The following is a 27,537-nucleotide window of genomic DNA, read 5'->3' as shown; positions in this document are numbered from 1 at the left end:
CCTTCAGAAGTTTTTGGGCTTTGCTAATTTTTATCGGAAATTTATAGCAAAATTTTCTAGCATTGCCAACCCATTGACTGATCTGACTAAGAAGGGTGCTGATGTGTTGAATTGGTCTCCAGAGGCTGTTGCTTCCTTTCAGGAGCTGAAGTGAAGATTCACTTCTGCCCCGGTTTTGCGGCAACCTGATGTCTCACTCCTGTTCCAGGTAGAGGTGGACGCTTCTGAGATTGGTGCAGGAGCTGTTTTGTCCCAAAAGGATCCTGAAACATCTAAAATTAATCCCTGTGCTTTCTTTTCCCGAAAGTTCTCCCCATCTGAACGTAACTATGATGTGGGGAATCGGGAACTGTTGGCCATGAAATGGGCATTTGAGGAGTGGAGACATTAGTTGGAGGGAGCTAAACATCAAGTCGTGGTCCTCACTGACCACAAGAATTTGATTTACCTGGAGTCGGCCAAACGCTTGAACCCTAGACAGGCTAGATGGGCCTTGTTTTTTCCACGTTTTGATTTTGTGGTCTCTTTTCTTCCTGGCACTAAGAATGTCAAGGCTGACGCTCTTTCTAGGAGCTTCTTTGCTGATTCTCCTGTGGTGACCAAGCCTGCTACCATCTTAGGCGAAGGGATAGTTCTTTCTGCCATCTCGCCCGATTTGAGACGTGCTCTGGAAGAGTTCCAGGAGGACAAACCTGAGCGTTGTCCCAGTGGAAAGTTGTATGTTCCTGACCAGTGGAAAAAGAGAGTGATGTCTGAAGTTCATTGCTCTGCATTGGCTGGTCATCCAGGTATTTTTGGTACTAGAGATCTGGTGAGTCTGTCTTTTTGGTGGCCCGCCTTGTCTCGTGATGTCAGGAATTTTGTGCAGTCCTGTGGGACTTGCTCCCGGTCTAAACCTTGTTCTCGCTCTAGTGGGTTGTTGATGCCTTTGCTGGTCCCCAGGAGGCCATGGACCCATATTTCAATGGATTTCATCTCTGATATGCCTGTCTCTCAGAGAATGACTGACTGTTATTTGGGTGATTTGTGATAGGTTCTCTAAGATGGTTCATCTTGTACCACTCCCTAAGTTGCCATCTTCTTCTGAGTTGGTGCCCCTGTTTTTGCAACAGGTGGTTCGCTTGCACGGGATTCCTGAGAACATTGTATCTGACAGAGGAGTTCAGTTTGTGTCTAGATTTTGGAGGACTTTCTGTTCCAAGCTGGGAATTCAGTTGTCCTTCTCTGCGTTTCACCCTCAGACCAATGGGAAGACGAAGAGAACAAACCAGACCTTGGAGTCGTATTTGAGATGTTTTATTTCCGCTGATCAGGATGATTGGGTTTCATTTTTGCCCTTGGCCGAATTTGCTTTAAATAATAGAGCTAGTTCTGCCACTTTGTCACCTTTTTTTCTGTAACTTTGGGTTTCATCCTCGATTTTCTTCAGGGCAGGTGGAGCCCTCTGCCTGCCCAGGGGTTGACACTGTGGTGGAGAGAATGCACCAGATCTGGGACCAAGTGGTGGATAAGTTATCTCTCTCCCAGGAAAAGGCCCAGCGGTTTTCCATCCGACATAGGACCGTTGGTCCCCAGTTTAAGGTGGGTGATATGGTTTGGTTATCATCAAAAAATATCGCTATGAAGGTAGCTTCTCCTAAGTTTAAGCCTAGATTTATTGGGCCTTACAAGATTTTGGAGCTCATTAAACCGGTCTCTTTTCGGTTGGCTCTTCCTGTCACATTTAAAATCCATAATGTGTTTCATAAGTCCTTGTTGAAGAGGTTTGTTGAACCAGTAGTTCCTGGGGTGGCACTTCCGGAACCTGTATTGGTTGAAGGTAACATGGAATATGAGGTAGAGAAGATACTGGATTCCCGTCTGCCTAGACGGAGACTCCAGTATTTGGTTAAGTGGAAGGGTTATGGTCAGGAGGATAATTCCTGGGTCTCTGCCTCTGATATTCATGCCAAAAGATTGGTGCGTGCCTTTCATCGGGCTCACTCTGATCGCCCTGGTGGCGTGGATGAGGGTTCGGTGACCCCTCCTCAAGGGGGAAGTACTGTTATGAGTTAATTTTCCCCTTCACCATTGAGGTCTGATGAACTCCCTCTTCTGGTGAAGGAAGGTAGTGAGGCTGATTACCAAGCACCTGAGCTGGGAGAGGATGACTGGGCGACGGGGATCTCTGACTGGATATAAGGCAGCCGACGCCCTTCTGCCTCGCTGGAGATTTCTCTGGAATTCTAGGAGATCAGTCTGATTCCTGCTCCTCAAAAGCTAAGTTTTCTGCTTTGCCTTTTTGCATTTGTGTTTTGGTTTTAGTTTGCCTTGCTTTTCTGGATTCTGCCATTCCCTGCTGGGGTGAGCTGAATTCCTTTTTGCCTTTTTGCTCTGTCTTCAGAAAATACCTGAGTACTGACATAGTCTTTTTGAAGCCTAGCGTCTTCAGCGCCTTTTTCCCTATCAGTCTGTTGGCTATTATTTTGATAGGGTTTTTCGCGGATTGCAGACAGCAGCTTTCCTATCCTGTCCTATCTAGTTAGCTTGGGCCCCATCATTTGTTTAGTCTATCTTTCTATGTGTGTTAGTGTTTTTTCTTCTTGCTTCACCGTCATTATATGTTGGGGGCTGCCTATTGCTTTGGGGTCTGCTATGAGGCAGTTTAGATTTCCCTTTCTGTCTTTAGGCCATTTAGCTCTTCGGCTGTGATTGAGGGGTCTAGGGCACCGTAGGAACCCCCCACCGCTACTGCTAGTTGTTGATAGGTTCAGGGGTCTGCAATCCGGTAGCTGCCAACTTCTCTGGTTTTCTGGACTTAGCTAGCATTTCTGTTTTTGCCTCCTACGGTGACTCATTCATAACAGCGTGCAAATTTTAGGCAGACCTTGTATTCACTTCATGGGCTAACTTTAGTGACTTAAAAAAATCATAATAATGGAAACTTTGGTCTCATGTAGTCATCCAGTACATGTGTTCAAAGGCTTATTGGGGTGCATGTAACTTTGGGGCAGGGCTGGCCTTGCATTCAATGCATAAGCAAACAGTATAGGAGTACCAAATTAATAATTGGAAGTTTGGTTGCATGTGGTCATCCATGACGTCTGTTCAATGGGTTGTTGGGGTGCGTCCAAATTTTGGGCCACATTGCCACTCGCTGCATTTGCAGTAACAGTATAAGAGACCCACTGTTTAATAATGGGAACAGCAAAGCATAACCGGCTGAAAAGTGAGGGCCGACTGCTGGCCCTATAAAAATAGACTTTGAAAGTCACAAAGTCTCTCCTTCATAAATGAAACGGGATGTGTCAAAAGATGATGTGTCACACACCACATAAGGTTGGAAAATGTTAAAATGACATTTCCCAGTGAATGCATTTGTCTTGGTTGAAAGCAATGACTAAGCTGAAAAACGCATTAAAAACGCTATGTGTGAACATAGCCCAAGTGGTGGAGGAGTATTTTTGTTTTGGGTTATTTATTTTGCCTAACATACAAATTATTATCCTGGAAATGATGTTCCTTAACATATTTCCCAGGAAAATCCATTTTGCTTTTATTTTTGTATGTTTTAGTGTGCACCTGTAAAAATGGCATAACACTCTGAGAACATTGGTCACAGCTGTGACCTGGGAGTCAGAAATGCTTACAGAGGTATTCCCCATGATGTTCCCATGTCATTTGAGCACTGTTCCCAAAGATTTCAGACATTTTAAGGCCCTAAAAGGACCCCTGGGGTGATTGCGGCAAAAATGCTCCGTTTTCCCATAAACTTACATTGGTCTCGTTGTTCGGGTCGAGCACCCGAGCATTCCAATTTGCTCGACACGAGCACCCAAGCATTTTGGTGCTCGCTCATCACTAGTTGCTATACAATATACTATTTGTACCAATGCTTTTACTTTTTTTCTCCTTTCAGTGGCCAGGAAATAGGGTCAGCATTCATTCCCATATTATGCTAACTGTTTGCAATATATATAAAGTTTATTTAATGTTTATCATTTTAAATGGCAAGGTATAGACTTTGTTTTCTAACAATATGTTGTTGTACTGTAGGTTCCTTATCATCTGTATTCTGATTTGCAATGCTGAATGGATCCTGAAGTTTGGAGAATGGCAGCTAATGGCTTCAAAATTCTGAATAATCAAAAAGGCATATTTGTTTCAAAAATGCTTAAAGATAACCATGGCAAGTACATACCTACAAAAAGACTTCTTAAGAATCCAAGTAATATTGCACTAAGCAAAGAATTTGTAAAGGTAGAAGATGCTATAATAAGTGTTAATGGAATAGCAAACTGTGCAAATGTATTCAAATCCACTGAACAAGGTGAAATGGTAAAATCTTGTGTACAGCAAAGAAAACCAAACATCTGTAAGTCCTCAGTAGACAAATGCACTGACTTGATGCTCAATTCCAAGGACTATAGAAAAAATGAAGCACTTCGATCGTCTGATATGGAGTCCCAGAATGTGACAAAGTTCCCTTCTGAGGTAGAAAATAAAAGACTACCTAATTTGGTTGGTAATGTTGGTTATACTTTTATTCCACAAAGACAAGAAAGAAGCTCAATACTTTATAGACAAGATGGGATGTTCAATTACAGTAAAGTAAAAAATCTAGTTTCAAATCATTGCAGCAACACTAAAAGTGTGAGGCCAAATAATTTTCTGAAAAAAGAAGCCTTTTTCCAAGGTATAGAAGATGCTTGCTCTCAGGATACTCGTGCTCATCATGCAATTTCAATTAATCATTCCACAAATAGGGCTATATTGCACAAAAAAACTCCACATCATAGTGATACAATTGACCCCTGTGAAAGAATAAAGATTAGTGATGTTAGAACCGCAGCACACAAAGTATACCAGAAAATGTTCGATCATCAAGTGACACGCAGGCAGATGCCTCCTGAAAGTGGTGCGCTGGCTTACCCTGATTTTACCAGTTCTGTAAAATGTAAGACTGCAAAAAATGGCATGCAGAAAAATATATGTAGACATTCATCACCGGACGAAAGGAAAGAAGGACTACCAAATTTGAAAGAAAAAGACACAACTGAAGGAAACTCTACACGGAGGAGATTTTTGCTTATTGACAGTCAAGGACTTCCATATACTGTGGTTGTAGATGAACCCATATCTATTGGCTTAAGTAATTCAACTAGTACATCACGGTCCGATAGTCCACTCGTTGGGGTCTCAAAATCATCATCCCCACGAAAAGTATATAAGTGTCCGGTGTGTTTTAGACTATTTGAGTATCTTTCCTATCTCCAGAGGCACAGCATTGCTCATTCTCAACAAAAGCCTCATATCTGCAAGGTCTGTGGTAAAGCCTTTAAAAGAACATCACATCTTACACGCCATAAGTACACTCATTTTGGTGGAAAACCTTGTCAATGTCAAATATGTGAACGCAGATTTCGAGATGTTGGTGAGCTTACACGTCATCAGCTGAGCCATACTGGAGAAAAACCACTAATATGAAGTTTGCAATAGGTTTTCCAGAACTAAACACAATAGTACAACATCTTTTTTTTTCTTGGGGAAAAAAAAAAGGATAGTGGCTCATGGGAAAACAGACTGTCATGTGTGACAAAATTCTGATGCAACACACAACAAAGTTAGAGTAGTTTTTTAACAAAAGATGACTGAATCTTTACAGAGCACCAGAGTGTTTGCTATTGTTTCTAGATCATTTTTTCTTTCTGGGGGATTCTCACCATGTCAAGACTCAACTCAGTGAGGATTAATAATAAATTATGTGTGTGATAGATTCCTGGCCTGGATCTACAGTGTATCATGTTGTTCATACTGTATTTGAGACCTAGGGGAGAATCTCACAAATGTAAATTAGGTCTGTAAATTCAGTAAATGATTTGTAGTGGCATTAGCTCCCATTTATAAGATAGAGGTAAAATAAAACACAAAGTTACCTTTAATTTAAAATAGAGCTGTGTGAATGTATTTTGCATAACATCAGTGGTGTAGTAAAAAGCAAACTGGCAAACGAAGTGGGAATCACTCATTTGAGACAATCAATTAGCCAGAGTTGGAAGGGGCTGCAAAGCAATCTCACTCAAGGACCAGGCAGACCTGAATAACATAGACTGCCTACTGATTTCAAGGAGTGATATATTGTAGAACCGAAGGGCAATGAAATGCCTGATAGAGGTTCTGGACATTTTGCCCTTTTTTGTTAAAAACAAAAAACCTCTAAATTTAATCACTATAAATAAAAATAGGCACCTGATAGGTTGCCAAACCTCCAACTAACACTTTGCGCTGATGGGCACCTTTTGGATCAAAGTATAACTTTTATTGAAAAAACAAAAAGTCTGACCCAAGCATAGAGCAAATCTATTATAGTGGGAAGATCAAAAGACCACTTAGCACAGCCGAGAGATGTCAGAATCTTCCTAGAGGATCTTGGCTGGATGGTGAACACTTTCAAGTCAAGACCAAGACAATAGAGGATACAGTCCTTCTTGGGCCTGGTTTGGACCTGTCTTTTACCTGAGGACAAAATAATGAACCTTTCGTAACAGCAATAGATAATCCAAGAATGACCCTAAGGAAGGCAATGTCCCTGTTAGGATCCCTGACATCCTGCATCCTAGCATTAAATTGTGCCCTATACACATATATATGAGGATAGTACAAACTACCTCAGGAAAGGAATTAGCTTAGTTAGAAGGTATGTACAAACATGTAGTATACTAGTGTATCATAGGAAATGCTAATGTAAGGACTATATCGGGACCAATTGTCATATATGGCATGAACAGGGGGAGAAGAAAAAGCGATCAAGGAGTAACATATGGAGTAAAAAAAAAAGTACCATAATACCGCTTTATTAAATAGTAGAACAGGCATGGGAAAATGTGAACAAACAGCATACACAAAAACACATACAAGATATGTGCATAGGGACACATAGAGCAAGGGGCTATCGTATCCCACAATAATAGGGTATTAGTAATGAAGCATATATTGCAAAGTGAGAGCATATAAGGGGACCCTGCAATAAAAGTCAGAAGGTATGGTGTCAGATAGTACATGTAGAATTAGGTATCAGCATACACAGTGATCACCAAAGGAGAAGGGAATTAAAGGTAGATGGTCCTAAGGTAATGGCACAAACATTATAGCCAAAGGTGATGCCATGATGGTAAAAAATCGTAAATGATGTACCTGAGAACTGTCACCAGCAGGGGCTCACAAAGCCTGTGTGTCCGCCCCAACGCACATTTCGGATAGAAACCTTCAGGGAGCATTGCGAAATGCGCATTGGGGTGGACACACAGGCTTTGTGAGCCCCTGCTGGTGACACCATGCCTTCTGACTTCTATTGCAGGGTCCCCTTATATGCTATCTTGTGATATGTTTTTGTGTATGCTGTTTGTCCACGTTTTCCCGTGCCTGTTCTACTATTTAATGAAGATGTGTTACTTTTTTTTACTCCGTATGTGACTCTTGTATCATTTTTTCTCCTCCCCTTGTACAGATATACGAGGATAGGGTTATAAATAGACCTTACCCATAGGGTAAGTTCACACAAGAAATTTTTGCAGCGTTTTTTGCTGCTTTTTTTTATGCTAATTTTCAGCTGCTTTTTTCATTAACAACAAAGCCTATGAGTTTTCAGAAATCTCATACACACATTGTTTTTCTTTGTGATCAGGATTTTGTGCTTTGCAGCGTTTTTTAGACATAGAGCATGTCACTTCTTTCAGCGTTTTTGCAGTGTTTTTCACCCATTGACTTGAATGGATGGTGAAAAAAATGCTGCAAATACGCTGGTTGACTTTTCTTTCAGCGTATTTGCTGCAGAAAAGTCAAGGACAGCCGGATGTGACATCACTCGGCTCTGCTACATCTAGATGGCAGGCTGAATGATGATTCCATTCAGTCTGTCATCCAGCAGAGCAGACCCGAACCCCATTCACTTCAATGAATGGGGTTCGGGTCAATACAATACAGTGTTTGACACGCTGTCATATACATGACAGAGTGGCAAACACCGCTTCTGATCGGTGGGGAAACCAATAGAGGCGTTCCCACGCTGTTTTTTTAAATTATTTTAATAAATAATTTAAAAAACCGGGATGGGGTCCCCCCTATTTTTGACAGCCAACCTGACTAAAGCTCACAGCTGAGAGCTGATATTCTCAGGCTGGTAAGGGGCCATCAATATGGGCCCCCCACAACCTAAAAACAGCAGCCTGCAGCTGCCCTGATAAAGTGCAACTATTAGATGCACCTATTCTGGGGCTTTGCCCGCTTCTTCCCACTGCCCTGAAGAGTTGGCAAGTGGGGTTAATAAGGGGTTAATGTCACCTTGCTATTGTAAGGTGACATTAAGCCCGGCTTCGTAATGGAGAGGTGTCAATAAGACACCTATCCATTAATGATCATAGAGTTAAGTTATTCAAAGGTTAAATAAACACACACAATAAGAACAAAGCCTTTTAATGAAATAATACACTACACCTTTTTCATCTTTATTAAACTGCTATTCCAATATCAAAGCCCTCCTCCTACAAAAAAAAATAAAAAAAAATAAACCAACAATATACATTACCTGATCATACAATCAAGTCCCACGGCGTAAATTCATCTCAAGGGGTTAATCAGTTTACAACCGGGAGCGGTGGTAATGTAACTGCTCCCGGCTGTAAACTACTGGGGAATGAATGAGAATCAGCGGGCGCAGACTCAGTGAGTAGTGGTGACGTCACAGAGTCTGTGCTCGCTGCCGGCATGAATTCCTGTGACCTCAGCACAGTGGGAAAATGACGATGCTGAGGTCACAGGAGTTCATGCCAGCAGCGAGCACAGACTCTGACATCACTGCTACTCACTGAGTCTGTGCTCGCTGCCAGCTTGACCCAAGGTGAACTCTTCACCGTGGGAAAATGACAGTGAAGAGGGTACCCCAGGTAGTCAGTCCGTCCGTCCGATTTTACCATCCCCCCTCCCTGTCTGTGATTTTACCATCCCCCTCCCTGTCAGTGTGATTTTACTATCCCCCTCCCTGTCAGTGTGATTTGCAGGAAGTTATTTTTTTTCTCTGGGGGCATTCAACTTTATTAGCTTGCACATAGAGACGCAAAAACGCATGAAAAAAGCGCATCAAAAAAGCATCAAAATATGCACCTAAACCTGCGTTTTTGCCACAGCTTCTTTCCTGCCAAGAAATCAGGTTTTGCTGCAGGTGAAAAAGAAGCATCAAAAATGCCCTGTGTGAACTTACTCATAGGGTTATAAATAGACCTGACCCGATTTAATTTGCTAAGATAGCCCTCAAGTTCCATAGGAGCCAAGAGATGATTCTGCTTTCCTTTTTGTAATAACCCTAGGAATCCAGGGGAGGAAAGATTTCATAGGTTTGATGTCAGGAGGACCTTAAGGCATCAAGGCTTACTCCACCAGAGCCGTGGCAATTTGCTGTTGTGATGGGCCTGATTTTCAATATAACTGTCTAAATCCGGCCTTCAGGTAATGGACACATTTTGGAATCATTTTTTCTTTTACTTTTTGCCTGTTGATTGCCTGTTTTTGGGCTAAAAATATTTTTTGTAAAAAATGCACATTTTACCATCTATAGCCTCCATGTTGCATTGTCTATTACAGATTGCAAAATGGGTTAACTGTGTTTTACAGAACTCTTAGGCTGAGTTCACACGTGGCGTTTTTTTCGCGTTTCCGCGGCGGTTTTAACCGTGCGATTTTGCTGCGAAAACGCGAAAAATAAGCATCCCATGCATATTCCTATGGGATTCCGCAATGCTGTGCTAATGCTGCGGTTTTTACCGCGGCGGAATCGCTTCGCGGTAAAAACCGCAGCATGCTCATTAATTTGCGGAATCGCGGCGATCCCGCACCCATAGGAATGCATTGTTCTGCTTACTTCCCGCATGTGGCTGTGCACACCATGCGGAAAGTAAGCAGAACAATTGCGGATGGTACCCACGGCCCGGAGGAGAGGAGACTGTCCTCCGGGCTTTGGGTACCATATCCCTGTAAAAAATAGAATTTAAAAATAATAAATATTGTATTCTCACCCTCAGACGTCCCGCGCAGTCTTCCCGCTTCTCTTCACGCTCTCGTTCCCAGTAATCCTTTGCGAAAATGCCCGCGATGGCGTCTGTTCTCGCGGGATCGCGAAGTCTCACGGTCATTCGCGCGACGTCATCGCGAATTACCGCGAGAAATCGCAATCCCGCGAGAACGGACGTCATCGCGGGCATTTTCGCAAAGGATTACTGGGAACGACTGCGCAGGACATCGGAAGGTAAGAATAACACCATTTTTTATTTTTTTTTACATTTTATCTTTTACTACTGATGCTGCATAGGCAGCCTCAGTAGTAAAAAGTTGGTCACACTTGTCAAACACTATGTTTGACGAGTGTGACCAACCTGTCAATCAGTTCTCCAAGCGATGCTACAGATCGCTTGGAAAACGCTAGCATTTTGCAAGCTAAATACGCTTGCAAAATGCTAGTTTTTCCGCGGGAAAATCGCGGGAATTTAAAATGCGATTTTCCCGCGGACTGGAATTCCGGAATTCTCGCGGTAATTTCCGCGAGAGTTCCGGTACGTGTGCACTTAGCCTAACAGCTGATTTAGATGTAAATTAAAGTTAGCCTCTCCTTCATTGTGGTTTAAGGTCGTAAACTGTCAGAACTAGCTCACTGATGGATTCTACGTTACATTCACATATCCGTGCGTGTATTGGCATTCAAGAGAAATTAACCAGTATATTTTCAGGTGTCTTCCATGTTGCTTCATTTTTTTTTCTCTTCCATTTTTTCAAGAAGCGGAGTTCTTGCTTCCAAGCCAACAAAAAGCACTTGGAAGGCCACATGATTTTATTCAAGTTTATCACTCTGCAACAGATATGTGAGACTCTGAAGTAAAAGCAATGTTCACACCTTCATTATTTGGTTAGTAATTTGCATCGGTATTTGTAAGCCAAAACCAGGAGTGGGTGATAAATCCAGAAGTGGTGACGTGCTTCTATTATACATTTCCTCTGATTGTTTCACTCCTGGTTTTGACTTACAAATACTAATGTAAAATACTGAACATGTGACCGTGGCCAAAATGGAAGTAAGTCGGCAGCCTTCTGATTGGGATACGTCTCATGGATCCCCAAAGACTTGAATGGCCTAAGCTGATCCGCAGTTCCGATCAGTATAGGATCTGCTCAAAGTCACACGGGTCCCAGGTACATAATTTTAATGGATGTGTGAATACATCATTCTACTCTATGGGTCTGTGTGTTGTTCAAGCAAAAAAAAAATAGGCCAGCACACGTAGATGTGACAAGCCGCTACGGGGACCGCTCTCCAGTGGAGCTTCACTACCCTGCCTGCCTCACTGAGCACCAGCAACCTGAAGTAAGTGCACCAATCCATCACCTTGGTTGAGCAACGCACACAGCCTGTCACTCGCCTCCATTTACCACTTAAGGTCCGGGCTCCAACCGCCATATAGCTGGATCAATCAGGGTCTAATAGTAGATCTATTCAATCCAGCACATCGCTCTACCAGTGGGTCTAGACGGCTACCCATCTACAGCGCCTTGTTTCCAGCTGCTTCCATAAGGAATTAGCCATTTAATTCCACATGTCATTTCATTGCCCAGTAAGTTCAGCCTTCATTTACTTCTAATGTTCATTACTCCAGGCTGTACATGACATTATTACCATTGTTTGTTCCTTGCTGTATCATCAATTTATAATTAAATTTATCCTACCAAAGCACCTCAATCTGACTCCGGTACTATTCATCACAGGACCTGAACATACTCGAGTGAGTATCATCTGACCAGGAATCAGCCTGTTAGGATTTTTATTACACCGTTTAGTCGTAAAAAATTTTTTTCTCCTTTTTACCATATCATCCATCAGTTAGGCCGGGTTCACACTAGAGAGGAATACGGATGAGTGAGACGCGTTAAAAGCACGCATTACACACGGACAAATGATTCTCTATGGGTTTGCTCCCAACATCCGTATATTTCTCGTCTGTATTCTACGGTCCGTGCCAATCGCAGCATGCTGCGATTGTCAGCGTACTACGGCCGTAGTATGCCAATGCAAGTCTATGGGTGCGCTAAAAATACGGATTACACACGGACCAGATGTATGACTTGCGAGAAATACGCACCCGGTGTCCTTTAGAAAAGCCGGCAATTCAGTGCACGATACAGTAAAATCACACTGACAGGTTTAATAAAGAAACGAAAGAATAGATATAGGCACATAGAATACATACATATATATATATATATATATATATATATATATATATATATACACGTCATTGAGACACATATATATATATTTATATTTCACAGAGTTCTTCATAGCAGAATAGCCGCTAATTCAATTGCCGGCTTTTGTCAAATCATTCCCCAACCCGACATGAAATGACACATGGTTTACATACAGTAAACCATTTCATTTCATGTTTTTTTGTATGTCTTTCATTAGTAATTAGATGAGGGTTGATGTTTAAAATTAGGGAGGTGTAGGTGTTAATTTAAGGGGTTAATTTGTTGTAAAAAAAAATGTGTGGGCTCCCGCATTGACAAATTACCACGGGAGCCCACACATTTTTTAACAACGAATTAACCCCTTAAATTAAAACCTACACCTCCCAAATTTTACACATCAACCCTCATCTAATTACTAATGAAAGACATACAAAAAAAACATGAAATGAAATGGTTTACTGAATGTAAACCATGTGTGATTTCATGTCGGGTTGGGGAATGATTTGACAAAAGCCGGCAATTGAATTAGCGGCTGTTCTGCTATGAAGAACGCTGTGAAATATAAATATGTGTGTGTGTCTCAATGACATATATATATATATATATATATATATGTATTCTATGTGTCTATATCCTTTTGTTTGTGTTATAAAACCTGTCATAGGGCTCCATTATATGTCCATTTTGCAAGCCTGCAAGAAAATCTCGCCATACGGATTACATACGGATGCTTACATGCGCAAAATACGCGACCACAGCTTGCTTACGGATGACATACGGAGCACTGTTTAGGGGTCATTCATCCGTATTACGCCTGTAGACTACGGACCGTATTTTGCGTCGGTTAGTGTGACCCCGGCCTTACTCCTATATACGGATTTCCAAACATTGAGAAGCATCCCTACCAACGGGAAACAACGCTGACTTCGAGATTTTGTTCACACCACTCAGTGAGTATCCGTATATTCGGAGTTCCCTATATCTCAGTATTGCGCAGTGAATCTTTTCTTTTATTTACTGGTTGTACATGATGTTTCTATTGAACCCACAGAAGAGGGGATAGGTGAATACACTATACTGATGGTGCTGGCAAAACTTTTATTTGTGAGAAATCCACTTTAATTCTTTAATGTTCATTTCATTCCATGATTTACGTATATGCTGTATACTTTATGGTTTGTTTCTGGTCGTACTTTCTGTTTAAGCATTATATATGGCAATACGCTCAATTGCTTGCAATCAGGTGTTTGTATCATTTTTAACTGTCATTTGGAAGATCATTTGGATTTTTTATAAATGGCTCTCCGGTATATAAAGTGCTGAGCCTAAATGAGTACACCCCCTTTGAAAAGTAAGATTTTAATCAATATCTCACTGAACACAAGAACAATTCCCAAAATTTTGACAAGACTAAATTTCATAGAACATTTTTTAACCCATAACATGAAAGGAATGTAAATAATCAAAGTTTCATTACAAAATCTTCAGGTTTACTAAACTTTGTTGATGCAAACATGATTACACTCCACATTGAAAACTGCTACATGTATTTTGTAGGACCTCCATAATTTTTAAAGGGAACTTGTCAGCAGTTTTGGCCGATATAAGATGCATTCATCACCTTTCAGGGCTTATATACAGCATTCTATAATGCAGTATATAAGCCGACAACCCGACCTGGAAGAACTGAAAAATAAGTTTTATTATACTCACCTGCGGGGCCGTTCGGTCCGATGGGTGTCACAAGTCTTGGTCCGGCACCTCCAATCTTCGCTATCCTCCTCCTTGTGGATGACGCAACCCAGCATCATCCGCACAGGCATCACGCTCCTATGCAGGCGTACTTTGCTCCGTTAAGGGCATAGTGAAGTACTGCAGTGCGCAGGTGGCGGGGCTCTTTGACCTTTTCCAGCACCTGTGCACTGCAGTACTTTGCTCTGCCCTCAACTGGACAAAGAAGTACGCCTGCTTTTGAGCACAATGCCGGGGAGCCTGTGTGGATACGTCATCCACACAAAGCAAGCAGGAGGGCGGCGATCATAAGAAAATGGAAGGTGCCAGACCAAAACCTGCGACACCCATCGGACCGGACCACCCCGCAGGTGAGTATAATAAAACTTATTTTTCAGTTCTTCCAGGTCTGGTTGGGGGCTTATATACAGCATTATAGAATGCTGTGTATAAGCCCTGAAAGGTGATGGCTGCATCTTACATCGGCCAAAACAGCTGGCAGGTTCCCTTTAAGGACAACACCAAGTCTTCTAAGCGTGGAATGAACAAGTTGGCAGTATATTGTAACATCTATCTTAATTCATTATTCAAGAACAACTACTTTTTGAACCTGGATGCTGGATGTAGAGTGATGCTCAATTTGTCTCTTCAGAATTCCCTACAGTACATATGTGAATAAATGAGATCATCAATGAAATGTAGCTCCCTGGCACCAGCAGCACTCATGCATCCCTACATAATGACACTGCAACCACTATGTTTTACTGTAGGCATTGTGCATTTTTCTAAATGCATGGTAGTGGCAGTGTCCGTATGTGGGGCTGCATGAGTGCTGCTGGTGCCAGGGAGCTACTTTTCATTGGTGGTATAAAAAAATTCACAGATGCACTGCTCTATATGAAAATGAAGATGCTGCAGGGATTCACCAGTATCAGACCAGAGAACAGAGGGCCTCACTCTCCATACACTTGTAGGGAGTGTGTCACAGAGTGACTGCTGACTTACAGATTTTTACCGGACATCCCCTTTAAAATCTTACTTTCAAATGGGTGAACTCACTTATGCTGAGCACTGTGTAAATATATGTTACATAGATATATATTTCTTATCACAGATGTGTGGCGCCCCTGAGGGTTCAGTCGCCACAGAGGTACTGCACCTCCTCCTGAGGTGTGGTACCCCACCATCCGGGTAAGGTGGAGACTCCTGACCACACTCCAACACCTGCATCCCACACAACACAGTAGTGTAGCAAAGCAACCTTTGGTGGCTCCCTGGAACACGAAGCGTGCTGGGAGGCGGGTGGAGTTTAGTTGGCACCAAAAGAGAGGGAAGAGTTTAGGATTGGAGGGAGTCTGACAGAGGAAGAGAGAAGATCCCCTGAGTGGGATGGATGGAAGGAAGTGCTGCAGCCGACCTCAGTGACCTGGGTCCGCTGGCACAGGAAAGACACATTGATAGAAAGCCTGAATCTCTCCATAAGAAAGATTGTTTTGTACGGAACGTGAGGAGAAGAGAACTAAGGACTAGGGTTAGAGCAGAACCCTTCCCAAGTTCACAGCGCAAGGCCGGGGTCCGGTCCCCGAGGTTGTATGGATACTAATGGTCCTGCAGCAGACACCGGAGGAATAGAAGCTGTCACCACTTTATTCCCACACAAGACTTGGGGGCACAACAGCATCGTGAGTGAGCCAGAACCAGGTAGCAAGGAGTCCCAGAAGCAGGCTACAGCTGTCTGCCGTACAAGTAGAGTTCATAGGAACATCTGACAGGAGGAACTCCAGTGTAACTCAGTACTGTGAGTACTTCACTCTAGGCGCTAAGAGGGAGATGTTCAGAAAGGGCACATGTTGGCGGAGTGTTGGAAAGGAAGACATCATCTTGCCTGGAAGTTGGCTGAGCTCCGGACCCGGAGGACACGGCACGGATGCGGGTCCTTGTCCCACAACAGACTTTGAGTAAAGCTTTGGAACTACATGCCCTGGTGTCCTCCACTTATTCCTGCATCAACCTACTCAGCATTGCTACGTTCCCCACGCCTGACACTGCATCATCTACGTGTCACTTCACCCCCACTGCCCTGGGACTACAGCCCTGCCTGTGGAGGGCTATAACATCCTTGCTGCACCACACCATCTGTCCCAGAGTATCTGTCTGCAGCGTCGGCTCAACATCTTCATTGCCGAACACCACAGGTGGCGTCACTAATCATTTATAAACTTTAGTCAACATAAGCACACTGAACTTTCCCCCCTTTTACAATGGGCGCCAAGGGCCACAGGCCGGGTCCCAGCTACCGTGACATCTCCCAGTGAAGCTCATCGGGCCCGGTACCGAGTACCCCGCCAGCCCTGGGAGGGTGACCCAACTGTATGTACCTAAAAATAGCAAATGCAGATGTCCTTACTCACTGTCACTCAAGCACTGCTTCTCTGCTGCCTCTGGTCTTTGCTGTTGTCAATCACTGTGCTTATATGCAGGGTTGTGGCGTCAAAGTCATGGAGTTGGTGTCCATTTTAGTGGACTCAGGGTATGTGCACACGCTGCAGATTCTGCTGCGGATCCGCAGCAGATTTGGCCCTGCTGATCCGCAGTACTGCAGACATTGTACAGTACAATGTTAGCCAATTGGATTTCAAACCCGCAGTGCACATGCTGCGGATTTTTCCGTGGTTTTAAATCCGCAGCATGTCAATTCTTTCTGCGGATTCCGCAGCGGTTTGCCACCTGTTCCATTGTCCAGGTGTCAATCCGCAGGGTAAAACCGTGGGCAAATCCGCAGGAAAACCACAGGTCACTTTACCTGCAAATCCGCGAGGAAAAATCCGCAGGTGAATCCGCAGCGTGTGCACTCACCCTAAAATGGAAGTACTCCAAAAAAAAAAATAATAGGGTTCATTAGTTCAGTGCATGATGTGCTGTATATTTTTTCATATTCAGAATTGAGAGTCCTCAGTGGTTGATAACTTTCAATGGCTAACTGAAAAGATGGTAACACACTGCAAGCTTTCGAGACTACTCAGGTCTCTTCATCAGGCACAGACTAATACAAAATCTGAAGAGTCACATATTTATGCACAACACAGGACAGAAAAAATGCAGTAGATACGACAAGTGACGCCAAGCAGAACTATCATTGTGGGAGAGGGAGAAACATACAGTGGGGCAAAAAAGTATTTAGTCAGTCAGCAATAGTGCAAGTTCCACCACTTAAAAAGATGAGAGGCGTCTGTAATTTACATCATAGGTAGACCTCAACTATGGGAGACAAACTGAGAAAAAAAAATCCAGAAAATCACATTGTCTGTTTTTTTTTTCATTTTATTTGCATATTATGGTGGAAAATAAGTATTTGGTCAGAAACAAGCAATCAAGATTTCTGGCTCTCACAGACCTGTAACTTCTTCTTTAAGAGTCTCCTCTTTCCTCCACTCATTACCTGTAGTAATGGCACCTGTTTAAACTTGTTATCAGTATAAAAAGACACCTGTGCACACCCTCAAACAGTCTGACTCCAAACTCCGTTATGGTGAAGACCAAAGAGCTGTCAAAGGACACCAGAAACAAAATTGTAGCCCTGCACCAGGCTGGGAAGACTGAATCTGCAATAGCCAACCAGCTTGGAGTGAAGAAATCAACTGTGGGAGCAATAATTAGAAAATGGAAGACATACAAGACCACTGATAATCTCCCTCGATCTGGTGCTCCACGCAAAATCCCACCCCGTGGGGTCAGAATGATCACAAGAACGGTGAGCAAAAATCCCAGAACCACGCAGGGGGGGACCTAGTGAATGAACTGCAGAGAGCTGGGACCAATGTAACAAGGCCTACCATAAGTAACACACTACGCCACCATGGACTCAGATCCTGCAGTGCCAGACGTGTCCCACTGCTTAAGCCTGTACATGTCCGGGCCCGTCTGAAGTTTGCTAGAGAGCATTTGGATGATCCAGAGGAGTTTTGGGAGAATGTCCTATGGTCTGATGAAACCAAACTGGAACTGTTTGGTAGAAACACAACTTGTCGTGTTTGGAGGAAAAAGAATACTGAGTTGCATCCATCAAACACCATACCTACTGTAAAGCATGGTGGTGGAAACATCATGCTTTGGGGCTGTTTCTCTGCAAAGGGGCCAGGACGACTGATCCGGGTACATGAAAGAATGAATGGGGCCATGTATCGTGAGATTTTGAGTGCAAACCTCCTTCCATCAGCAAGGGCATTGAAGATGAAATGTGGCTGGGTCTTTCAACATGACAATGATCCAAAGCACACCGCCAGGGCAACGAAGGAGTGGCTTCGTAAGAAGCATTTCAAGGTCCTGGAGAGGCCTAGCCAGTCTCCAGATCTCAACCCTATAGAAAACCTTTGGAGGGAGTTGAAAGTCCGTGTTGCCAAGCGAAAAGCCAAAAACATCACTGCTCTAGAGGAGATCTGCATGGAGGAATGGGCCAACATACCAACAACAGTGTGTGGCAACCTTGTGAAGACTTACAGAAAAAGTTTGACCTCTGTCATTGCCAGCAAAGGATATATCACAAAGTATTGAGATGAAATTTTGTTTCTGACCAAATACTTATTTTCCACCATAATATGCAAATAAAATGAAAAAAAAACAGACAATGTGATTTTCTGGATTTTTTTTTTCTCAGTTTGTCTCCCATAGTTGAGGTCTACCTATGATGTAAATTACAGACGCCTCTCATCTTTTTAAGTGGTGGAACTTGCACTATTGCTGACTGACTAAATACTTTTTTGCCCCACTGTAAATATTGGACCAGTACATAGATAAGGAGTCTGGATGTTTTATTGTCCTTTGATTGGGGTCTCCTAATGTGTTGTGATACCCCCACAAGGTCGTAGGAGCAAATTCCTTAATTGATGTAAAAAGACATAAATCCATGCAACACATTCATTCCAGCATCCAGATTCCTTATCTATAAACTGGTCCAATATTTATGTTTCTCCCTTTCCCATAATGATAGTTCTGCTTCACGTCACTTGTCTTATCTATTGCATTTTTTTCTGTGCGGTGTTGTGCATAAATATGTGACTTCAGATTTTGTACTAGTCAATGCCTGATGAAGAGACCTGAGTAGTCTCGAAAGCTTGCAATGTGTTACCTTTTAATGGCTAACTGAAAAGATGGTATCAACCACTGAGGACTCTCAATTCTGAATATTTTTCTATCTACTGGCTAGCATGGTACAAAGATCTTTCCCGTATTTTTTTCATAAGAATTTGGTAAAGTTATGAAATGCCCTATAAATGTCTGTTCTGTTCCAGACTAAGGATCTCTGCTTTTAGTGGAGATGAATCTGTGCTGCACTTTATGTACAGGTTCAGAAGTGACCAGTGCTGTGGGGTCGGAGTTATGAAATCTAATATATAAAGCTCAATGTGTGTGTGTATGTATGGATGGATTGACATCTGCACTGTCGCAGCTACAGCAAAAAATTTGGCACAGTCACACGTCTGGACCCCAAGAGCATCATAGGCTATGTTGTGAGGCAAAATTTTAACCCCGCACGTTCCAATTCACCAAACAATTTTGCCCCTATCTACATAATGGGGAAAAGGTGAAAGGAAAAGTGTTGGAGGCAAATTGACAGCTGCCAGATGTGAACAAGGGGGACTTAAAGAATGAGCGCGATGGCGCCAAAGAGTATATACCGTACAGTTGCTAAGGTGGGGCCCTGACATGGGATACTCCCCACACACGGGGATATGAACACACACACAAAATGCGCCACACACTACCACGTGCGTCTACACATATACCACCCTCAGCACACATTTCACCACACATACACCAACCTCGCCACATAAAAGTCGAAACACAAAATTCGCCACTCAAAACTCGCCACGCTGTCCCAGAGCTGTTTAAAAGATGAAAAATGAGCTGTGATTGTGTTTTCTTTGTAGACAGTTGTGGTAACTGAGGCCTATTATTCTTATCATTTCTATGGTGTTATCGTCCTTCTGTAAAGCTGGAAATAACACAATTTATTACCGTGCCAACACAGACCACCCTCTGACACAGACTGCAGGGAAACCCAGTATCACACAGGATAGGATTAGATACACGGCTCAGCAGTCAGTATCACACAGGATAGGAATAAATACACGGCTCAGCAGTCAGTATCACACAGGATAGGATTAGATACACAGCTCAGCAGACAGTATCACACAGGATAGGATTAGATACACAGCTCAGCAGTCAGTATCACACAGGATAGGATTAGATACACGGCTCAGCAGTCAGTATCACACAGGAGAGGATTAGACACATGGCTCAGCAGGCAGTATCACACAGGATAGGATTAGATACACAGCTCAGCAGTCAGTATCACACAGGATAGGATTAGATATGCAGCTCAGCACACAGTATCACACAGAACAGTATTAGATACACAGCTCAGCAGACAGTATCACACAGGAGCGGATTAGATACACAGCTCAGCAGTCAGTATCACACAGGATAGGATTAGATACACAGCTCAGCAGACAGTATCACACAGGAGAGGATTAGATACACAGCTCAGCAGTCAGTATCACACAGGATAGGATTAGATGCACGGTTTTTATGTGCAATATAATCATTATAATTTGTTATAACTAACCACAGTTTGTTACTATGCCCAGGCAACGCTGGGCTCTTCAGCTAGTCTAATATATATAGCTCAATGTGGGTGTGTATGTATGTATGTCGGGATTGGCATCCGCACCGTCGCAGCTACAGCCACAAAATTTGGCACAGTCATACGTCTGGATCCTGAGAGCATCATAGGCTATGTTATGTTATGAGCTGTGATTGGTTGCTATCAGCAACAGTTTTCTTTGTAGACAGTTGTGGCAACTGAGGCCTATTATTCTTATCATTTCTATGGTGTTATCGTCCTTCTGTAAAGCTGGAAATAACACAATTTATTACCGTGCCACCCTCTGACACAGACAGCAGGGGGAGCCCAGTATTACACAGGATAGGATTAGATACACAGCTCAGCAGTCAATATCACACAGGATAGGATTAGAAACACAGCTCAGCAGTCAGTATCACACAGGAGAGGATTAGATACACAGCTCAGCAGTCAGTATCACACAGGATAGGAATAGATACTAGGCTCAGCAGACAGTATCACACAGGATAGGATTAGATACGCAGCTCAGCACACAGTATCACACAGAATAGTATTAGATACACGGCTCAGCAGACAGTATCACCCAGAATAGGATTAGATACATGGCTCAGCAGTCAGTATCACACAGAATAGGATTAGATGCTCGGTTTTTATGTGCAATATAGTCATTATAATTTGTTATAACTAACCACAGTTGGTTACTATGCCCAGGCAACGCCGGGCTCTTCAGCTAGTGTCCTATAAATGTCTGTTCTGTTCCTGATCTAAGGATCTGGGCTTTTAGCTGAGATGAATCTGTGCTGCACTTTATGTACAGGCTCAGAAGTGACCAGTGCTCTGGGGTCGGAGTTATGAAATCTAATATAGAAAGCTCAAAGTGTGTGTGTGTATGTATGTATGTATGTATGTATGTATGTATGTATGTATGTATGTGTATGTCCGGGATAGGCATCCGCACCGTCGCCGCTACAGCCACAAAATTTGGCACAGTCACACGTCTGGACCCCGAGAGCGTCCTAAGCTATGTTGTGAGGTGAAATTTTAACCCCACGCGTTCCAATTCACCAAACAATTTTGCCCCTATCTACATACTGGGGGAAAAGTGTGTGCGCGTCAAGCCCCGCCCCTCATTATGATGTCATAATGCCCCTATCTACATAATGGGAAAACAGTGCGTGCGTATCAAGCCCCACCCCTCATTATGATGTCACAATGGTTGCCATGGCGACGCTGATTCATCATAGGTTGCAAGCCCCGCGCTCATTATGATGTCATAATGGTTGACTATGGAATGGAGGATGTGTGATGGGTATATGGGCACTGGACTGTGGGATGGAGGATATGTATGATGGGTATATGGGCATGGGCCTATGGGATGGTGGATATGTATGACAGGTATATGGGCACGGGACTATGGGATGGAGGATGTGTGATGGGTATATGGGCACTGGACTATGGGATGTGTGATGGGTATATGGGCACTGGACTATGGGATGGAGGATATGTATGATGGGTATATGGGCATGGGACTATGGGATGGAGGATGTGTGATGGGTATATGGGCACTGAACTATGGGTTGGATGATATGTATGACGGGTATATGGGCACGGGACTATGGGATGGCAGATATGTATGATGGGTATATGGGCACGGGACTATGGGATGGAGGATATGTATTATGGGTATATGGGCACGGGCCTATGGGATGGTGGATATGTATGATGGGTATATGGGCACGGGACTATGGGATGGAGGATAATTATAATTTGTTATAACTAACCACAGTTACTATGCCCAGGCAGCGCCGGGCTCTTCAGCTAGTGTCCTATAAATGTCTGTTATGTTTCTGATCTAAGGATCTGGGCTTTTAGTGGAGTTGAATCTGTACTGCACTTTATGTACAGGCTCAGTAGTGACCAGTGCTGTGGGGTCGGAGTAATTAAATGTCCTATAAATGTCTGTTCTCTTCCTGATCTAAGGATCTGGGCTTTTAGTGGCGATGCATCTGTGCTGCACTTTATGTACAGGGTCAGTAGTGACCAGTGCAGTGGGGTCAGAGTTATGAAATGTCCTATAAATTTCTGTTCTGTTCCTGATCTAAGGATCTGGGCTTTTAGTGGAGATGAATTTGTGCTGCACTTTATGTTCATGCTCAGTAGTGACCAGTGCTGTGGAGTCGGAGTTATGAAATGTCCTTTAAATGTCTGTTCTGTTTCTGATCTAAGGATCTCTGCTTTTAGTGGAGATGAATCTGTGCTACACTTTATGTGCATGCTCAGTAGTGAGGCACGGCTGTGGAGTCGGAAGTCAGGAAATTGAGGAGTTGGAGGTTTGACATACCGACTTCACAGGCTCACATGTGATGCTTATGCAGAAGGCATTAGACAACAGAGTCCAATGATTGACTGCAGCAATGTGAAACACCGGAGGCAGCAAGGGAGAGCCAGCTGTGGATAACCACAGCTGTATTTGTTATGTTTTTGTTCAAGAAACCAATAAGATTACTAGTTCTTCCAGTTGATGCATTAGATGAGATGAAGTCAGTGTTTGAACTTAGATGAAATTCTCACAAGTAGAGCTGAGCGAAACGGGTCGAAAAATTTCAAAAGTCGACGACTTTTGGTAAAGTCGGGTTTCATGAAACGAAACCCGACCCTAGGGTGAGGTCGGCCACGAGCTCGGCGACTTTAGCGCCAAAGTCGCGTTTCAAAAGTTTGTTTTCCGCCCTTTTTCAGCCAATCAGGATCCACGGACACTGTGGGCAACGTGATGACATAGGCAGGGGTCACCACCATCTTTGAGAAGGGCATGCAAGTGATTGGCTTACTTTGGGGGGCGTCACAGGGGGTATAAAAGGGCATGCACGCCGACCGCCATGTTACTCATGCTGATCTCAGAATAGGGAGAGCTGCTGCTGCTGATTCTGTAGGGAGGGTGTTAGGCAGGGAAGAAGACACCAAAAACTGCTTCTGCTGCTAGCGATTTTGCTTGTACAACACACCAGTCACTGTGTGTGCAGTGCAAGTGGAGGCTATATTTTGCTGGATCAGCTGTGTTGGTTGTTAGGCTGCCTTATAAGGCTTCCTGATAGCTGCATTGCTGTTTTCCCACTGTTCTGCAAACTGCTTTTTTAAAAGCAATCCAGATTTTTTTTTTTTGCCCTGGTGAGGTACTGAGCGTGCATTTTTTCACACCATACAGCGGTGTACGCTCCTCACACAGTACTGTGTAACGGCTGTTATCACGGCCACAGAGAAGCTATCTGTGTCTGACTCTGTAAGGATAAGTCGAGTACATGTTCCGTTCTTACAGACCTCCACCTTCTAGTTTTGTCTGGTTTTCAAACAGTTAAGTATATTTGCTGTTTGATCACATTCAAAACTATAGAGAGACAGCGTGTGTCAGTCCGTATACTTAAAAAACACGGAGCTTGACAATTTTACGGACACCGGACAGCAGTGTACGTGCACGCTCCTCTCTCAGTACCGTGTAACGGCTGTTATCACGGCCACAGTGAAGCTGTGTGTGACTCTGTAAGGATAAGTCGAGGACTTGTTCCGTTCTTACAGACCTACACTCTAGGGAGATTCCTATTCTGCCCAATTCTATATACACCTTGTAGTTTGTCATGCACTAGTCAATTTCTGCCTGTGACATAGCGGTGTGATATTCACTGGGCCTCACACAATCCAACAGTGTCCACAAGTGTGTTCAGAAATTCTACATCTCCCCTGTCCTATAGTGACGTTTTTCACACCTACGACATGGAGCCTGTGACATAGCAGTGTGATATTCACTGGGCCTCACACAATCCAACAGTGTCCACAAGTTCTACATCTCCCCTGTCCTATAGTGACATTTTTCACACCTGCGACATTGAGCCTGTGACATAGCGGTGTGATATTCACTGGGCCTCACACAATCCAACAGTGTCCACAAGTGTGTTCAGAAATTCTACATCTCCCCTGTCCTATAGTGACATTTTTCACACCTGCGACATTGAGCCTGTGACATAGCGGTGTGATATTCACTGGGCCTCACACAATCCAACAGTGTCCACAAGTGTGTTCAGAAATTCTACATCTCCCCTGTCCTATAGTGACATTTTTCACACCTGCGACATTGAGCCTGTGACATAGCGGTGTGATATTCACTGGGCCTCACACAATCCAACAGTGTCCACAAGTGTGTTCAGAAATTCTACATCTCCCCTGTCCTATAGTGACATTTTTCACACCTGCGACATTGAGACTATGACATAGCGGTGTGATATTCACTGGGCCTCACACAATCCAACAGTGTCCACAAGTGTGTTCAGAAATTCTACATCTCCCCTGTTGTATAGTGACATTTTTCACACCTGCGACATTGAGACTGTGACATAGCGGTGTGATATTCACTGGGCCTCACACAATCCAACAGTGTCCACAAGTGTGTTCAGAAATTCTACATCTCCCCTGTCCTATATACACCTTGTACCTTGTTTTACATTACTATATAGTTTGTGGGATTTTGTGTACATTTTTACTAAAAATGAGGAAGGCTGGTGGAAGAGGCCGTGGAATTGGGCGGGGGGTTGCCAGCTGGTAATGATGGTCTTGGATCTGATGGTAGTGGCAAAAGCAAAATAGGACCGAATGCAGGAGGTGTTGAGCCTGCATCATCGTCTGGCTCCACAAGGCCTCGAAGGCTTAGTTTTCTAGGAGTTGGCTAACCGCTTTTAAAGCCAGAGCATCAGGAAAAAGTTTTGTCTTACATTGCTGACTCAGCCTCCAGCTCTATCGCCTCCTCTTCTAAAGTTGTAAAAATTAAAAGCACTGAGTCGTCATTGGAGGGTCATGTTCATGAACCACACCTTTCCTTGTGTCCTTCACCCCAACCAAGATTGAAGGATGACGCAGGCCATACAACTGATTACTCCATGGAGCTGTTTTCACATACCATGCCTGGGTTATCAAGTGAAATGGTGAATTACCCAGGCCAAGATGAATCCGACATGGAGTGCACTGATGCACAGCCACTGATAGATGATTCTGCTGGTACATTCAGTCAGAGCACTACATTGTCCTCGCAGTGTAATGAGCCAGATTCTGACCCTGATGAGACTCAGGTGCCCCTTCCCGCATACTATACCACCATACACGGTGACACAGAGGAAGGTGCACATGACATTGAAGAGGAGGTGATGGATGACCAAGTTGTTGACCCAGATTGGCATCCATTGGGGGAAGAGGGTGCTGCTTCCAATAGCTCAGATGAGGAGGAGGAGCATCCACAGCAGACATCGACATCGCAACAGCTGTTATCTGGCAGGCCTGGAGCACTCCAAAGACAGGTTCCAAAAATCAAAAGAGTTGCTGGACAGCTTGTCCAGACGGTCAAAATAGCACAGCGTGCTAGGCCGCAAAATGTCTGCCAAAGTAGGAAGAGTGCAGTGTGGCACTTTTTTGAACAAAATCCTCATGATCAGGCCAAGGTTATCTGTAAGAAGTGCGCAAAGACCTTTAGCCGAGGGAAAAATCTGAAAAATTTGAATACCAGTTGCATGCTTAGACATTTAACCAGCATGCACTTGCAAGCATGGACACAACACCAAACCTCAATACCACATGTGCAACTGATCACAAAGAAGGTAGTCAGCAACGCTACATTGTTTCCCCCACTGTAAGCCCACCGGTTAGCACAGCAGCAAATGTTGAGGTGTCGTTGCAAGGCCAAAGCAGTCAGGGAATCCCACTGTTATATCAACGAAAGACTGAATCTAGGCCATCAGCAAGAACACCAACTCCATCACCATCATCAACCCTCTCTCAGTCCGCCCTGTCCACCGCTAGTTCCACCATATGCAGCTCTCAAGTCCAGCTCACCCTCCCAGAGACTATGAGTAGGTCAAGAAAGTACTCAGTCTCTCATCCGCGTAGACTGGGTATGAATGCCCACATTGCGAAACTAATCTCGTTTGAGATGATGCCCTATCGGTTGGTGGAAAACGCAGCTTTCCGCGAACTCATGGCCTATGCAGTACCACGCTATGACCTACCCAGTCACCACTTCTTCTCTCGCAAAGCCATCCCAGCCCTCCACCATCATGTGAAAGACCGCATTGTCCATGCACTCAAGCAGTCAGTGAGTGGAAAGGTGCACCTCACAACAGATGCATGGTCCAGTCGGCATGGCCAGGGCCATTACGTGTCCATCATTTCGCACTGGGTTAATGTGGTGGATGCAGGGTCCACAGGGGACAGCGGTGGTGGGACAGTGCTGCCTGGCCCACGGTATAGGAAACAGTTGGCTGTAGGCGTTCAACCCTCCTCCTCCTTCAGAAGCGAAAGCTCGTCCACAGAGCGCAGTCGTACGAGCACTCCATCTGCAGCTGCCACTGTTGCACACGAGGTGTCCCCCTATCGAGCAGCTAGTGGAAAGCGTCAGCAGGCTGTGTTGCAGATGATGTGTTTCGGCGACAGACACACCGCGGAGGTGCTGGCCGAGTACTTTCAGCGACAAACTGAGTCATGGCTGGGCAGTATACATCTTGAGGCAGGCAAGGTAGTTAGTGATAACGGCCGTAATTTTGTGGCAGCCATAGCCCTTTCAAAACTCAGCCACATACCTTGCTTGGCTCACACCTTGAACCTGGTGGTGCAGTGCTTCCTCAACAATTATCCGGAGTTAACAGCCCTGCTCCAGAAGGTGCGAAGACTGTGCGCGCACATCCGCCGGTCGCCTGTACACTCCATTCGTATGCAGAAGCTGCAGCGATTGCTCCACCTTCCCAACCACCGCCTCATTATCGACATTGCAACAAGGTGGAACTCCACCCTGCACATGGTTGAGTGGCTGTGCGAACAGAGGCAGGCCATAATGCATTTGTGGGAGGATACACGGCCAGGCACTT

At 44.0% G+C, this 27,537-nt stretch overlaps 1 long non-coding RNA gene across 1 annotated transcript in view; it reads left to right on the top strand.

Annotated features, from left to right (window-relative positions):
* The first annotated feature begins 5,464 nt into the window (after positions 1-5,464).
* LOC141055138 (uncharacterized) overlaps positions 5,465-27,537 on the top strand; it is a 33,321-nt gene continuing 11,248 nt past the window's right edge. Inside the window, exon 1 of the long non-coding RNA XR_012221479.1 lies at positions 5,465-9,480. This is a non-coding gene — a long non-coding RNA (uncharacterized lncRNA). The remainder of the gene's footprint in view (positions 9,481-27,537) is intronic.

This window comes from Dendrobates tinctorius, unplaced genomic scaffold (assembly GCF_039654945.1).
Source record: "Dendrobates tinctorius isolate UK_male_01 unplaced genomic scaffold, ASM3965494v1 ptg000184l, whole genome shotgun sequence".
NCBI lineage: Eukaryota > Metazoa > Chordata > Amphibia > Anura > Dendrobatidae > Dendrobates > Dendrobates tinctorius.
The sequence above is the reverse complement of the archived record's forward strand: the minus strand, read 5'-3'. Positions and strand labels throughout refer to the sequence as shown.